Genomic DNA, 15,484 nt, shown 5'->3' with positions numbered 1-15,484 from the left:
TGACCTCCAACCCAATACACAGTTTTGCAGATGACAGCACATTGCACTCCTCCCTTTCATTTGATAAACCTTACTACACAACTCACTTCAATCCACAGAACATCAACCACAACTTCCCTTAATGCAGACCTCCAAAACATCCTCTGATGGGCTCAGATAACCTCGTCAACTTCAACGCTAGCAAAACCCAGTTCTGTCTTATTTCCCACAAAAAAGAACCATTATCCCCCAGTATTATTTTTGATAACACTCAAATACCCAGACAAGATGAAATTCCTCTTCTCGGAATTACCATGACATCAGGCTTCTCCTGACATAAACACATCACAACCATTGCATCCTCAGCTTCCAAAAAAACTAGGTTCTCTCTTTTGCTCAAGATGTTACTTCACTTCAAAACAGCTGTTAACCTTATACAAATCGCAAATCTGCCCAGCTATCGAATACTGTTTTCACATGTGGAGTGGGGCTCTTAAAAGCACCCTCAAAATGCTTGACCCAATACAGAGAAGAGCAATTAGCTGATAAATGATCCATCTCTTACCGACTCACCCCCCCCCCACTTTCACATAGACGTTTAGTCTCTGCAATTTGTATATTCTACAAATATTTTCATGGAAAATGCTCATCTGAAACACATCAATAATTCCCCCACTCTGTACTAAACCCATTGGAACACGTACAGCCACCTCCCAACATCCCTTCACAGTACACCTTGAAACCCACAGAACAAGTTTCTTTTCCTCCTCCTTCATCCCTGCTACTGCTGTACTGTGGAACAGTCTTCCCCCTGAGGTATTTCCCAAGGAATACAATATAGCTTTCAAATTGAATGTTAACAAGTTCCTCCTTTCCCATTCCACTACCCATATACAGTACTATAGGTTGACCAGCCAACCTCTCATATATGGGCCCGCCCAATATATATATATATATATATATATATATATATATATAATTTGGTCAGCTAAATCCCAAATTGCTATTCCATCTTTGTTCGTTCATTATCCAATACCTAACAGGGTGCAGCACGAGAAAGTGAGGATTGGACATTAAGTCAGAAGCTCTGGTCTGTTCTCTGCATTTATTTAAAGCTATATGGAGGTCTCCTCTCAGTTATACAGCTTTGACCCCTAAGCACCCCGTTTATACTTTATGTTTGGTGTAGGTAATGTTGTCAATATTCATGCCAATAGCTTGCATAATGAAGTGCTGACACTCCACAAAAACATGATGAATGGTGATAAGCATATTGCATTGTTCACACAGAGGCCCTCAGTAAATATAAATGTGTAAGATAACTGTGACCTATGTGGAGTCTAGCAAGAACAACTTCCTCTCTTCTGTTTCTACACTTGTAAACTGCCAGTGCTTAATATCAGGCTTAATCTTGTGAAATTTACTTGTCAGTGCTTCCTGCTATGATGACTGCTGATGGGTTATTAGATTTTATCTCATAAACAGTCTGTAATCTATACACGGGACTGACAAACAGAATGGAGAAAAATTATCAGCTGATCAAGCAGCTACATCTGAGAACCCATCACAGCTGAATATCAAAAGTATAGACCCTCACTTTTGTATACAATGGTTGTAGAACTTCATAAAGCACTGGATGTTGTTTGTACAGATGAGATGTATAGAACTCAGTCTGTATAAATCACACACTTTTGGTAGCAGTTTTCCTTTTATATGCACAAAATCAAGCTGAATTGCATGCAACTCTACTGTATACTTATTGCAATCAAGTGGGATCTCACTGGATATTGATAGTCAAGAAATACAGCAGCACAACCAAGAGAAGTATCAAATTTTGAGCTAGCAATAGAGAGGAAATCAGAGTGTTCTGGTCTACGATGGATGATGGAGTGCAAGACTTCCCTAGTTGGCACAGCTAAACTTACCATGAAAGAATGCGGTTATGTTAGGTGCAGGTAATGTCAACATTCATGCCAATAGCTTGCATAATCTCTTTAATATGCATACCAAAAGGATACGTGGCAGTCTGACATGACACTGAGCCTCAAAGTAGAGAAAAGATACTAGTCCACATAGAATGCTCTAGAAGAGACATTATTTTTAGGGCAGAGTTAAGAGACAACTGTTTACATCCAAGCGAGTGATAGAGATGGTTCATTTGCTTGAACATAAAGACTTGGAGTGGACGATGTGCAAAAGACACCAGTAGCAATCCATATTCTCAACTCATGATCTAGGTGAAGAGTACATTTTTGGCAGAAGCACACACAGACATGTTTTTCTGTTAAAAACCTGAACCCATTACTAGGAGATCATGGGCAGAACAAGATCACTTGTTTGCTTGCTGAAGATGTCATTCAATTACTTTCATATTACAAGAGTGACATTAAATTACAAAGTTATACAAAGCATTGCTTACAGGGGGAGGAAGCTGTTCTGTGACTGAGTTAACCTGGACAACAAAGAGTGTTACACTTCAGACAGAACCTTGGAGAACACATTCTTGAAAGTGTTACCAAAGGAAGGTGCCCTCTAATGGTGGCTAAACTTTTGTTCCAATGGGCTTGAGCCATACACCAACTGTTTGTTAAGGATGAGCCTAAAAAGAGCTCTTTTATTTCACTGAAATCCAATTTGAGATGATAAAACATCTTCCCTTATCTTCTTGGCATAAGTTAATTGCAGCTGCCATCCCCAAACCAGGAAATGATCCTAAAACAAAAAAATAAAATAAATAATAATATGCCATATCTCCAGGCTGTGTCATAAGCTTTTTCCATGTCAAAGAATACTAAAACCAAATGTTCTCATCTCAGAAAAGCATCTCTTATACATGTCTCTAAATGGACCAAATGATTCAGCATCAGATGTCTATGAAAGCCATATGCATATTGGAAAGAAGATCGCTGCTTTAAAAATACAAAAGTCTAGCATTAACCATCTTCTCCAATATCTTACAAAAAAGACATCTAGTCAAAGTGATGTGACGATATATTTTATTTTTTTGATGTCAGTCCAAGAAGAGAAATCTGATCCTGCCTGATGGCTTGTGAATTAATGAAAACAAGGGAAGGTGATATGAAGTTTTTTTTTTTTTTGCTAAGGTAAAAGGGTAACCTTTTACCTTATCTAGTAACCTTCAATATATTTTATATTAAAGGTTACTTATATATTTTGGCAACATGGAAAATTACCAGGTTATTCTTGAACCACTAAAAAATGGGAGGGGATCAGTATTTTAGGCACTGATGTTTGCATCAGCAACTAAAAAAGATGTCTGCATATTGCAGGGTTTGTCGAATGAATTTTTCATCATCAGCAAGACAATGGATAGGATTACTGGTCAATTATGTATAGGAGAAAGAGGATGGCTGACAGAACAGAGCCCTGAGGCACCCCATCTAGTCCCTATGCCTTACCAACATTTAGTGTGTAGGTGTTTGGAAGATCACTTCATTCACATCTAATCTTTTATCCCTCCTTATTCCTCATTTAATGGTGCAACTGTTATCCATCTTGTTCACCTCACTACCATCTCCATTAAGTAAGATAATTCATTCACAATCAAACTAGCTCTTGTATTCTAATTTTCCTCTCTTTACTATACTAGCCACCTTCCTAGCCTGAGTCTTATATTCCAGATGTAAAACTATTCTCCACCTATGTCTTTATGTTTTTGATAACCTCTGTTTCATTTGCAATTCCTGTTTGATTTTTCTAGTCATCCATTTTACTCCACCTTATCTTCATTCAAAACATGCAGTCTGCCATGGCTGTTAACCATTTTTTTCTCAGGCAAACTGATTTTCCATGGTGGTCGTATAACTGAGATATCTCTATCTCCAATGCATAAGTGATCCATTTCTCTTGAAATTCTTTCGCCTACTATACTGCTCTGAGCTGGTGTCCAAGTATTATAGTTGTCTGAATAGTAATTGTGTACAAATTCCTTTTGACTTGATACGTCTGCATGCATATTCATCTTCCAAATCAAAACTATATGGTTGTTCTCGCCAAATGGGGATAAGTATGATATCTTGGTCACTATCAGATCCTAGTGTTCTCTCCACTTCATGTTGTCTAAATAAATGTTTGCAATACCTTATGAATGTAATTTTTGTAAGTGCATGCAGTAAAAAAAAAAAAAAAAGACAGACGTTATAATCATTGCGAAATGAGAATCCAACCAAATTTATATTTATTCTTATAGCAGGCTTACTCTACCTACCAACGTTGTCCTGGTAACATGAAAGCCCTTCTCTTCCAAACAAAAACTATAAGTACACATTAGCCATTTTGCCACACCAAAGGAGTGTTGCATAGTAATTTATCAATACACCTCTGACTCTCTAATAAACTTAAATATTAAATCCAAATTAAATGTGAATTAAGTGACTAAATGAAATACATTAGTACAAATGACAGTACGAGTGGATATGAACTATGCTTATGCTTGACACCACAACCATTGTGAAATAGACCTTGTTTAGAAGCCCTATTTTTTCAAGGAAATTTTTTGAATTCTCTTGTTAAATGAATGCAACTTCAAATGCGGGTCTACTTTACATTGTATGCGTTTAATAATCGTCATGTGTCATATAGCATGTCATGAATTGCTGCGTGATGTGCACGTGATTATTTCAAACTATACAGCACACGGTTGAACAGCGGCAGGCACACACAAATTGATCGACGGGAGCCATGGTGCCTGCGGGCATAGGGTTGGGAACTCCTGCTCTATGGGTACTGTAGGCTAGTTTTAGATGCTTGGCAGGCCTGAGAATCTTGGGAAGTTCAACCACATTTATTAGGATTATGCTGTGTTTTTTTTTTTTTTTTTCCCCCCTCAAAACCACTGCTGATTCTAAAAGTTTTTCAAGTTTATATTTGTTGTGGTGAAGCATAATAGTTTTTTCATTTGATTCTGTGCAAGAAAACTAAGACATGGTCAGCTGAACCTCACTGACCATAGTTATGGTGGCAGATGTATTTCTTGTGTTCTTCTAGGCAGATCTCCCAGTTACCATAATATGATAACTTGCAAGAACAAGGAACCTTGTAAACACATGGAACAGTGAGGAGAGAGAGTACATCCTTGGTAGATCAGATAAGGGTACTACTAGCTTTAGATGAGGTTTGAAAGCAGTGTAACGATTGTATGTTGAAAGGTTATTAGAGGAGGTGGAAGGAACAAATAATTTGAACATTTTGGCATTGTAACCATTGGACAGGAAGGTGTGTGTGTGTGTGTGTGCATGTACGCACACACACAACTGGCAGTGTTTAATATTTAACTGCTGGCATGACTGGATAACTGGTTACTGTATCTGCTCTCTCCACTCCACAGGTCAAGGGTTGGAATCCTGCTGTGGGCATGGATGTTTGTGATTATCTTAAGGTTGTAGACAAATTTCATCACCCAGTGTAAGACCGTTGCTCTGCTTCTTGGAGGCCTGAAACGGCTTGAAAAAGTTCCATGTTTGATCTTTAGAGAAAGGCATCTGTACTATATAAAAAAATAAATAAAATATGAAATATATATTTCATATATATGATTATAAAAAAATCCTTCCCACCTGTGATACAAATGTGCTATAGATTTACTGAGGGGAAAAAAAAAAAACTTTAAAAAAAATTTAAAATAATAATCTACTTTAGAGAAATATATTGAACACACTAGATTTGTATGCTTTTGCTCAAAAGCCTACAAGATACCTAGGGAAGGTGTTGGTTAGGCTTCAACATATATATATTTGTAATTTGCAAAGCATGCATCACCAGTGTGCACACTACATGTGTGTGAATGTAGTTGATGTGTGCTAGTTATTGCTCTGGCATTAGGATATTGTGATGTGAAGAATTAAAACAAAAAATGTTGGAAGTTTTTTCCCACTTGGTTAGACTATAATAAATTTAGTTTAATCCTTTATCCAAGTGTAAGTAAACAAAGTTTGAGCCTTAAGTATCTTCAGGATTGAGGCAACTCATGGTAAAGCTGGACCATGCTCTCATCACTCCTTGTCTTAGTATCTCCCATAATGCAAAGCACATCTCATTCCGGACATGTATAATGCTATGCATTAAGGGAAGGGCCACTACCCAGACTGGTATCGACCTTTATTGAGGTGCCAGACCCAGAGGTGGTGATACCAAGGGGGAAGTAATGGAGAAATCATCTTTACCATTACTTCCACCATAATATCACCACCTCTGGGTCTGGCTCCCACTGACGAGACCTCAATAAAAGTCTAAACTGGTCTGGGTAGTGGCCCTTCCCTTAATGCATAGCATTATACATGTCCCCAAGGAGATGTGCTTTGCATTATGGGAGATACTAAGACAAGGAGTGATGAGAGCTTGGTCCAGCTTTACCACAAGTTGCCTCAGTCCCGAAGATACTTCAGGCGCAAACTTTGTTTGCTTACACTTGGATAAAGGATTAAACTAAATTTATTATAGTCTAACCAAGTGGAAAAAACTTCCAACATCTTTCTCTAAATCCACAGTAATTTAATAATAAAGTGAGACACCTTTTGGCAACTCATATAGGTAAAGATGACTTCTCCATTACTTCCACCTTGGTATCACCACCTCTGGGTCTGGCTCCCACTGACGAGACTTCAATAAAGGTCAAAACTGGTCTGTGTAGTGGCCCTTCCCTTAATGCATAGCATTATACATGTCTGCAAGGAGATGTGCTTCGCATTATGGGAAATACTAAAACAAGGAGTGATGAGAGCTTGGTCCACCTTTACCACGAGTTGCCTCAGTCCTGAAGATACTTCAGGTACAAACTTTGTTTGCTTACACTTGGATAAAGTATTAAACTAAAATTATTATAAAACAAAAAATTAATAGTAGCAGGGTTCTTCTGAGAAAAATCAGGATTTTCATTCTGCAAAACAGGTAAATTGACCAGAAGAACATGTAATTGACAGACAATACACTAGCCTCCAACAGTAGCAGCAGTACAGAACAAAGAATATCATTTTAAACCACACTAACAGCTCTGCCAACAGATTGGATGGCTTTTCTCAGTCTGTCAGTTGGGTTTAATAAAATTAGTCAAAGCAACTACTCATAGGAGTAAGTATGTGCGATGTTATGTGTTCTCCAGCTGGATGCTAGTTAAGCAGAATGAAAAATTGCTTAACAGAAGCCTGAAATGACTTAAAATTCCATGTTTGGTCTTCAAAGTAGGATTTATCTAACTTTCTAGTCTACCAACAATATCATACATGTTTGCAAACTTTTGATTCACATAAAACAAGGAGAACCTCCACCACCTCTACATAAGACAGGCTAACTCATCTTCACATTAAAGGTCCTTATAAAATTCCTCATGCCCTAGAATGGTTCCAACCAAAGTCTTTCCAAATCAAGGAAAACTAGTTCAATTCTCATCATGATAAGAAGAAATTATAGGATTTTTCAACTGACTATGTGTTAGCCGATCTCATATGGAAGTAGTGAGATTTTCCTCCAGAAAATTCAGGTTTTTCATTCTGAACATAGGCAAACTGTGCCAGAGAACACACAAAAAGAATATTAGTGAGCAGTAGATGGAAGATTAAGTAGTATAGATTCCTATTAATATTACGTGACACCTCTAAGGAGTCCAAGGACTCATCGATGGAGGACCCTACTACTTTGTCTCCACCACTTAATCTATCAACTACACAGAACATCACTGCCATCATTGTCAGTGTGATGCTCTGGTGGGCTGTGTGATGATCATGCAGAGTGCCCTCCCAGGATGAGTCCTTGGAAGTGCCATGTAACAACAACAATAATAATGTCACAACATCCTCTCAATTACATTAGAAGCACCCAAAACACCCTGATTATTCTCATTTAAATGTTCATTTCCAAAGACACTGATCAAATTTTAAAAGACACTGATCAAAGGAAACTTTGATCAGTGTCTTTTAACCTTACACTAACATTTCATAAAACAGAGCCACCAGGTCAGAAGTGACAAAAATTTTCACTCTTTTTTTTTTTTTCAAAAACTAGTATAAGGCATCTAGTTATTGTGTGCAGCACAATAAATTTTCTGTTTACATGTATATAAATTTGTTTCTGAGTGCCTTGCAAAAATAGTGTAAAGCATCTATTAATGCTTATCAGGCCCTATCAATGCTTATTAGCACCTGAGACATCTTTACCAGTTGGCAAATACTTATTCTTTCCAAATGGTAGAGCACCATAAATAATAGGGACTCAGATAAATCTACCTAGACTAGTCATAAATACTGCTACAACTTGAACAGTGCACAAACCTTTATGCTATCAGTAAATCATTTATAGCTTTTGGCACATACAAATCAAAATGTATAACACGCATATAGCACCACTCAATGTTTGAAATGTTCCCCTTTGCCTTGATGCACACCCAAAGTCTGAGAGGCCATATATCGACGGTGGCATGCACAACATCCAATGAAAATGCTGCCACTGCTCGCTCCACATCCACTTTCAGGCTGGAGAAGGTGGAGAGTGTCATTTCTTGCAGGCTACTCTTGCAAACTCCAACCTCAATTTGAATTCTAATTGATTCAGATTGGGATTTCCAGGTGGCAAATCAAGTTGTGATATGTGGTCAGGCACGTTTGCCTCCAGCTACTTGTGCGATCCTTGCCTTGCTGGACCTTCCGACAGGACCACTGCCTACCATGAAACATGTTGATTAATCCCCTGATATCCTCAGGGGATTGATCAACAGGGGCCGTACTACAGGTTCATGGCGTCTTGATACACTTTGCAGAGGTTTTGACCCCTTTCTCACAGAAATGCAACTTGGATAACCCCCCACCAAACCATCACTGACATGGGGTGATAATCTCTCTGAATCCTGGGTGCTATGGCATATGCTTGTGTGACCATCTGGGACATACCTGATCATTTTGGCAGTTAATCAACTCTTCAATGATGAAAATCTCATCTGCGAAGAGGATATCTCCGTGTCTGTTGTTTGCATACTACAGGAGAAGTGCCTTTGATTTTATTACCCTCTGCTGCATAAGTTGTATTAAGAAGTATCCAGTAGAACAATGACAGACTCTCACCAGGTCATCAGTTAGTACATGTGACACCATTCTCTGAAAAACGTTTATCTCTCGCAATAATACCACTTTATGTTCTCACAAGATTACGGAAGAGGCATGCCTTCACAGCCCTTACAAGCTCTTGTATCCTAATGCAGCATGCTCGACCTGTTCTTTGACAGTCAGATATGTCTTCTGTATCATTATAACAGTTAATAGTCTGATACACAAACATCCTAGCAATGAATGTTTTTAGAGTGTTGAAAATAACAGCTGCATTCCAAACCATCAAACCTTGTGAAATGCTATTACAACTATACAGTTCTCATAATCTCCCCACTACTCTTCCCCCACTGTTAATCTGTACAGCTAAACAACTCTTTCTCTCTACTGATGAACACAGAAATGTTGGTTGTACCACTAACAAAAACTAGGCTCGTGCAATTCTGTGGCATGGGGGGGGGGTATACAGAGGTTGCAACAATATTTATGGCAAGACTATGTCAGATATACACTGAATTGCCGCTTTATTAGGAACAGTTTCCCATTTAGGAAAACACACCATTCCTTCAGATGTTGGGTCACGTGACTACAGTTAGCTATATAAATCAGGCAGACAGGCATCTAACGATTCTGTTTGGATGCATCAGAACAGATAAAGGTGCAACTTTGAATGTCACATGATTGTAGAAGCTAGGTCAGCTGGTCTACTGTTCCAAGCTTTTCATGCACAACAGTATTGAGGGTGTACCAGGAGTGATGTAATAACCAGACAACTTCAAGCCAATGGTCATCCTGTGGATGGAAACAGCTCATTGTTGCACGAGGTCAGAGAAGAATTGCAAAGATTGCGAAATGTGACAGGAGGGCCACAACCAGTCAAATCTCAGCCCGGTACAAATACAGCAGTGGTCAGAATATCATCTCGGAGTCCACAGTTCGTCACACACACTGTCATGGATGTGGCAAGAGCAGATGACCAGCCTAGCCGCCAATGCAGTTGGCTAAAAACAAGAAGATGCAGGTTCAGTGAGCATGTCATCACCAACATTGGACAACTGGAAAAATTTTGCCTGGTCTGACAAGTCCCAATTTGTACTGTATCACACTGATGGCAGAATCAGAATAGGGTGGCAACAACATGAGGCCATGAACCCTTCCTGCTAAGTAACAACAACTCAGGCTGGTGGCAGCAATGTAATGGTCTGGGGAAAAGTTTTCTTCATGCACATTAGGTCCCTTGATACCAGTTGAACACTATCTAAATGCCACAGCCTATCTTCACATCGTCGCTGATCATGTTCAGAAAATTTAAGATGGGTACTTCCAGCAAGACAGTGCACCGTGCCACAAAGCACGTAGCATGTTGAAGTGATGATTCAAGGAACATGATGAGCAGTTCACAACAGCAACATACCACTATCCAATCTGCAATGCCATGTGACAGCATGAACAAACATCCCAGAGGAACATTTTAGACATTTAGTTGAATCAATGGCAAAGAGAATACAGGACATTCTAAAAACAAAAAGGGGGTCCTACTCGTTATTAAATGCTGTCCTAATAAAGTATTGCCAATTTTGATTTATAAGCATGTGCATATATTATTGTTTCTTAATTTATGACATTGTTTTAATTATTATATTATAATGTAATTAATATAATACTTTATTAAATAAAAATGTTTCTCTTAATATCTCAAGTATATCTTAAAATTATTATATTGTTTCTTTTAATATCTCAAGTACACCTTAAAATTTTGAGGTTTGATTTGGGATCCCATCCAAAATCAAACCTAATAAGATCCTTCTAAAAATGTAAATATGTTCCATATATATCCATTATAAGAGACAGATAACCACATGTTGCATTAAACGCATGTGTGCTAAACGCTGCGTAAAAGATAGGTATAATGTGAAAAAAAAAAAAAGTTTTGTATTTAAGCATGTATCTGAAAATGAATATAATAAATTCTGAAATGTGTATTAACTTTTGCCAAAAATGTTGCCTACCTAATGATATACCCCTCTCTCTCTTGATATATCTTTGACTATTATTGTAATAATATAATTGCATGTGTTGTGGTCACCACAGCAATGTTGGAGACAGGGAGAAGTTACTGGGGAATTCATTTATCATCAAGACCATGTTATCTACATTAAGTTTTATAAAATAGACATTATTTAAGGTGTATTTTTCAGAATGCATGTGGTCTTATTAGTACTTTATACATCTCATATCTCTCTCTAAAATTTGTGACATTTTGATCTGTTCACAATGGAAACCACAATGGAACAAAATGGGGAAAAACATGTTTTTTTCTTAAGTCTTCTTATATCCCACTACATCTTCTTCATGGCAGAGTAAGAGGAACCATAGAACTAGAACTACTAGTTCACTTAAACAGAATTGTAACAATATGCACACGGTTGTCTCAGTTAACCAAACCATGAATACATCGCACGATTCCTAGAATATCACTGTATAAAAGGTGTTGAAAGTTTTTTCACTTCATTACAGAGTAAATTATACTTGACAAATTATAATCTTGTTTAATCCTTCACTCAAGCATAAGTAAACAAAGTTTGCACACAAAATATCTTGATGATTAGGCTGCTTGTATGCAGAAGCCATTGACTAAACATGAATTGCCTCAGTATCTCATAATGCAAAACATTATGGGAGGGTCCACCACCCAGATCAGTTTTGACCTGTATTGAGGTCTCATCAGTAGGAGCCAGACCCAAGAAGATATCAGGATTGAATCAATGCAGAAGTCAGCTTTTCCATAATTTTCTAGCATAATTATTTTGTAACCAAGTAAAAAATAAAAAAAATTTCAACACCTATCAATGATCCTTAGTATTTTAATAATAAGGTGATACACCTTTTCACTACTTGTATATGGAAAAAATATGACTTTTGCACTCATTCAACCTTGGAATCTTCCTGACTCTAGCTCCCAATGATGGGATCTCAATAAAGGTTGAAACCATTTTGGCAGCAGTTCTTCCCATAATGCAAAAACATTAAGTCAACATACTGACAAAGTCAACAGCTTCTATATACAAGCAGCTCAGTCATGAAAACAGTTTACTTACACTTCAGTGAAGAAATAAACAAGAATATAATTTGTCCAATATAATTTATCATCATATAATAATAGAATTCAGTTAACCAACTAGCAAACTGACTTCCCAATGTGAGCATAAAATTGAAAGATCACTGGAATTCAGCAATGTAAAGTCTTAATAGCTACTCAAAATTAACTCCATGCTAGACCTCAAGGCAACAGTGTTAAACTAGAAAGTTACTTGCTATATATATATAGCAACTGATATTCAAATCTGAATGAACCTTAAAAAACATAACTTTACAAATTAAGTTAACATGGATCTAATAGGAAAAAGACAACTTTAAGATGGATTTTAAAACTGAATTTTTTTTTGTTTTTTGCCTCAGTGACTATATATATATATATATCAGTTACTAAGTAAAAATCAATTCTGAAAAACTGCTCTTAATTTATATTACAAATAAATTTCAACCCTGTTCTGCTAACCAATAAATATTTTTAATAGTAGAATCACAATTTAATATGCTGTTCAGAAGTTGTGCAATAATCAACAAATGGTAATTATTTTCTAACGGTTTTCATTGTCGAGTAATGGGATATAATAAATACATCTCTTAGTAACTAAGGGGATTTATTCGTTGAACATTTAGCACGAAACACGAAAAAGCTCAAATTTTAAATAGTCTTGGGAAGGAGGAATATGATCTGTTGGACGGAATAATATTAAAAAGGTATTCATTATTAAATACAGTAAACCATACTGAAAATTTCGTGAAATGAATATCAATAACTGTAACACTAACTGCTTCACAATACGTAGGCATTGATGAAAACACACATACACAGTCATTAACTGAAGTATGTTTGGCCCATCTGTGCACATCCAGTGAACCTGGTATTCAGATAGGCATAATCTGATTCCTTTGGAGATCTTAAAAACTCGTAACTTATATATTCTTAGCAGCTGACATACAGTATGTTATAGTATGAATATGTTTTATTTACAATTACTTAGTATAAATGTCATACGTTCCAGTATTTTCAATACTTTTGTTAAAATTCTTCTACGCTGTAAAAATGCAGGTTAAATTATTTTCACTAGGAAAAACTTTTCTTCTGAAATGTCAGTTACTTGCTTTAATTAAAGTAAAGACAATCGTTCTTACCTCTTTTGCATCTCAATATGGTGTTTAACATACGGTCTACTCTCCTTGAGAAACAGCGTAAGCCTTTACTGCATGAATCACTACACAAGTTTCACAGCCAACAAACTACGAAAACATTGAAATCAATATAACGAAGTACAGTCTCCATTCAGGGGAAAACAATCTAGTACCTCCAATCCCATGTACATGGAACAAAATTTCTAATTGCGTTACAATCGAAAAGCGTGTATTGGAATTCAACTGTGAACTGACAGAAGAATTAACGTCATAGCTTTCGTCTCGACGCATCCGCTGAGCGGCTCGAAAAAACTAACCCAGACATGCAAAAAAACCGCCGTCTCCGCAACTGGCGGATCATTACGTAAAGGGGAACTCTACTGGTCTGTGAATTACAAAGGGTGTAAACAGTTCGTTATCTAAATTTTAGAAATATTTTTAATGTACATAAAATATTTATATATTATTTAAAATACATTTTAAAATAAAAAGAGCTAACGACCTTGAGAAGAATACAAAAAAATATCCAGAGCAATCTTTACACGTTGTTTACACAACCACCAACCACCTGGTGTACATAATACACCTTCTTCCATGATAGTGATTACAGCTTGTATTTTGCCACCTGGTGGAATATACACAAGCATATTTACAAAAAATAAAATAAATAGAGACAATTAGCGATAATTAGAATTAACAAGCAAGTCGACCTTTGAGTTTCATAGGTGGAATACAAATTTCAGGCTAAACAGAAAAATAAATACCGGGATGAAAAACTTATGAAAAAAAAATCGGTTCAAAATCGCATTTTTCAATTACTGTGAACATTCAACAACAGAGAATTGCGATGCCAATTCTTACTTTGAGTAAAGAATAAGATACCATTTAACCACTAGTCACTAATGGAAATATCCGAAAATTATAAGGAAATGTGTGTTAAATTACAGTCACCACATCGACAGCTATCACACAATCTATGAAATCTGTTAATTAACAACTTCGCTGTTGTCAGGTTTCAAATTATAATTGGCCGCTGGTAATTTTCTTAATGTTAAATCCACCATAAAAGACTATGTCCATGGCACATAAGTGCCAAGGAAAGACTATTTCAGCAGAAAATCCAGAAATGTTACCCTTACATAGAAAGATGAAACCATATATGATCTTCACATGTATTCAAGCTACAGTGAATTCAAACGGGCTGTAAAGCAGAGGCTGTTTAAGTGGCTGACCAGTCTGACAAGACTGTGTGTAAACGATTAAATATAACGGGAAATATTGTCACCAGTTCATTACACGATTTGAAAACTTCCGAGTCATGAAAGAATCACAGACTGCTGAACGAGAAAGACATTCTAAGTTTAATTTTTATGAGTGAAGATATTAAAAACCGAATGTTAAACAGAAACCCTTACACGCTTGTGTCACATTAAAAACACAAAATGTCATCATTGAAAATGTAATGTTAGGGATTAGACAGTAAAACGATTACACTCAAGTGCAATTAATAGAATGACAGTACATTGCATTCTGATTGGTACGACCGCTGGTAATTTTCTTAATGCTAAATCACTATAAAAGTCTGTATGCTCATGGCACATAAGTGCTATGCATAGACTACTTCAGTAAAAAAAAATCCAAAATGCCACGTAAGCACCACCCTTAAAGTAGAAAGATGAAATGATATAGCACTTGCACATGCACTCAAGCTACAGCGAATTCAAGAGAATTTGTTTTTCGTCCTAATGAGAAGAAATTTTATATGGATTTTTTCAGTTGAAGGAAAGTTAGCTAATCTCATAGGGAGGTCACAGGGTTTCTCCCATTTGGAAACTAGAGTTCTTCACCCCTCACATCAGAAAAACTGCCAGGAGGGCACGCATAATTTAGAGACAAAAATTCTATTGATGGTGAGCAGTGGACATTGGATGTTACTAGTGCAGACGTGAGTTGTATGCAGTGGGGTAGAATATCCTCCCTTAATGAGTCCTTGGACTTCGAGTTGTGATGTAATAGTAATTAATAACAGTAATAATTATCCTTAGAGAAGAGTCGTTTTTTCTTCTCTGAAAACATTGATTAATTCATAAAGAGATTCAAGCTCACTATTAGTTATGGCTGAAGTGTGGAAACTGGCTACCTACTAATTTCAAAACATTAAAGGAGTTGCACTTCTTTTTTTGAAAAGAGAAAGCACTAGGATTCATTTTATATTATTT

General features: G+C 36.7%; 1 protein-coding gene across 2 annotated transcripts in view; it reads right to left on the bottom strand.

Moving 5' to 3' along the window:
* Window positions 1-13,713, bottom strand: part of LOC150108859 (uncharacterized) — a 105,643-nt gene extending 91,930 nt beyond the window's left edge. For both annotated transcript variants that reach the window (XM_090403815.1, XM_090403806.1), the window contains exon 1: window positions 13,269-13,713. The gene's annotated coding sequence lies outside the window, so the exon portion shown is untranslated. The remainder of the gene's footprint in view (window positions 1-13,268) is intronic.
* Window positions 13,714-15,484: the final 1,771 nt, after the last annotated feature.

The sequence above is a fragment of the Typopeltis vanoorti genome, chromosome 2 (assembly GCF_054136105.1).
Source record: "Typopeltis vanoorti isolate ZY-2024b chromosome 2, IOZ_Tvanoo_1.0, whole genome shotgun sequence".
Classification (NCBI taxonomy): domain Eukaryota; kingdom Metazoa; phylum Arthropoda; class Arachnida; order Uropygi; family Thelyphonidae; genus Typopeltis; species Typopeltis vanoorti.
Note: the sequence above shows the minus strand (reverse complement) of the source record. Positions and strands in the feature narration are given on the sequence as shown.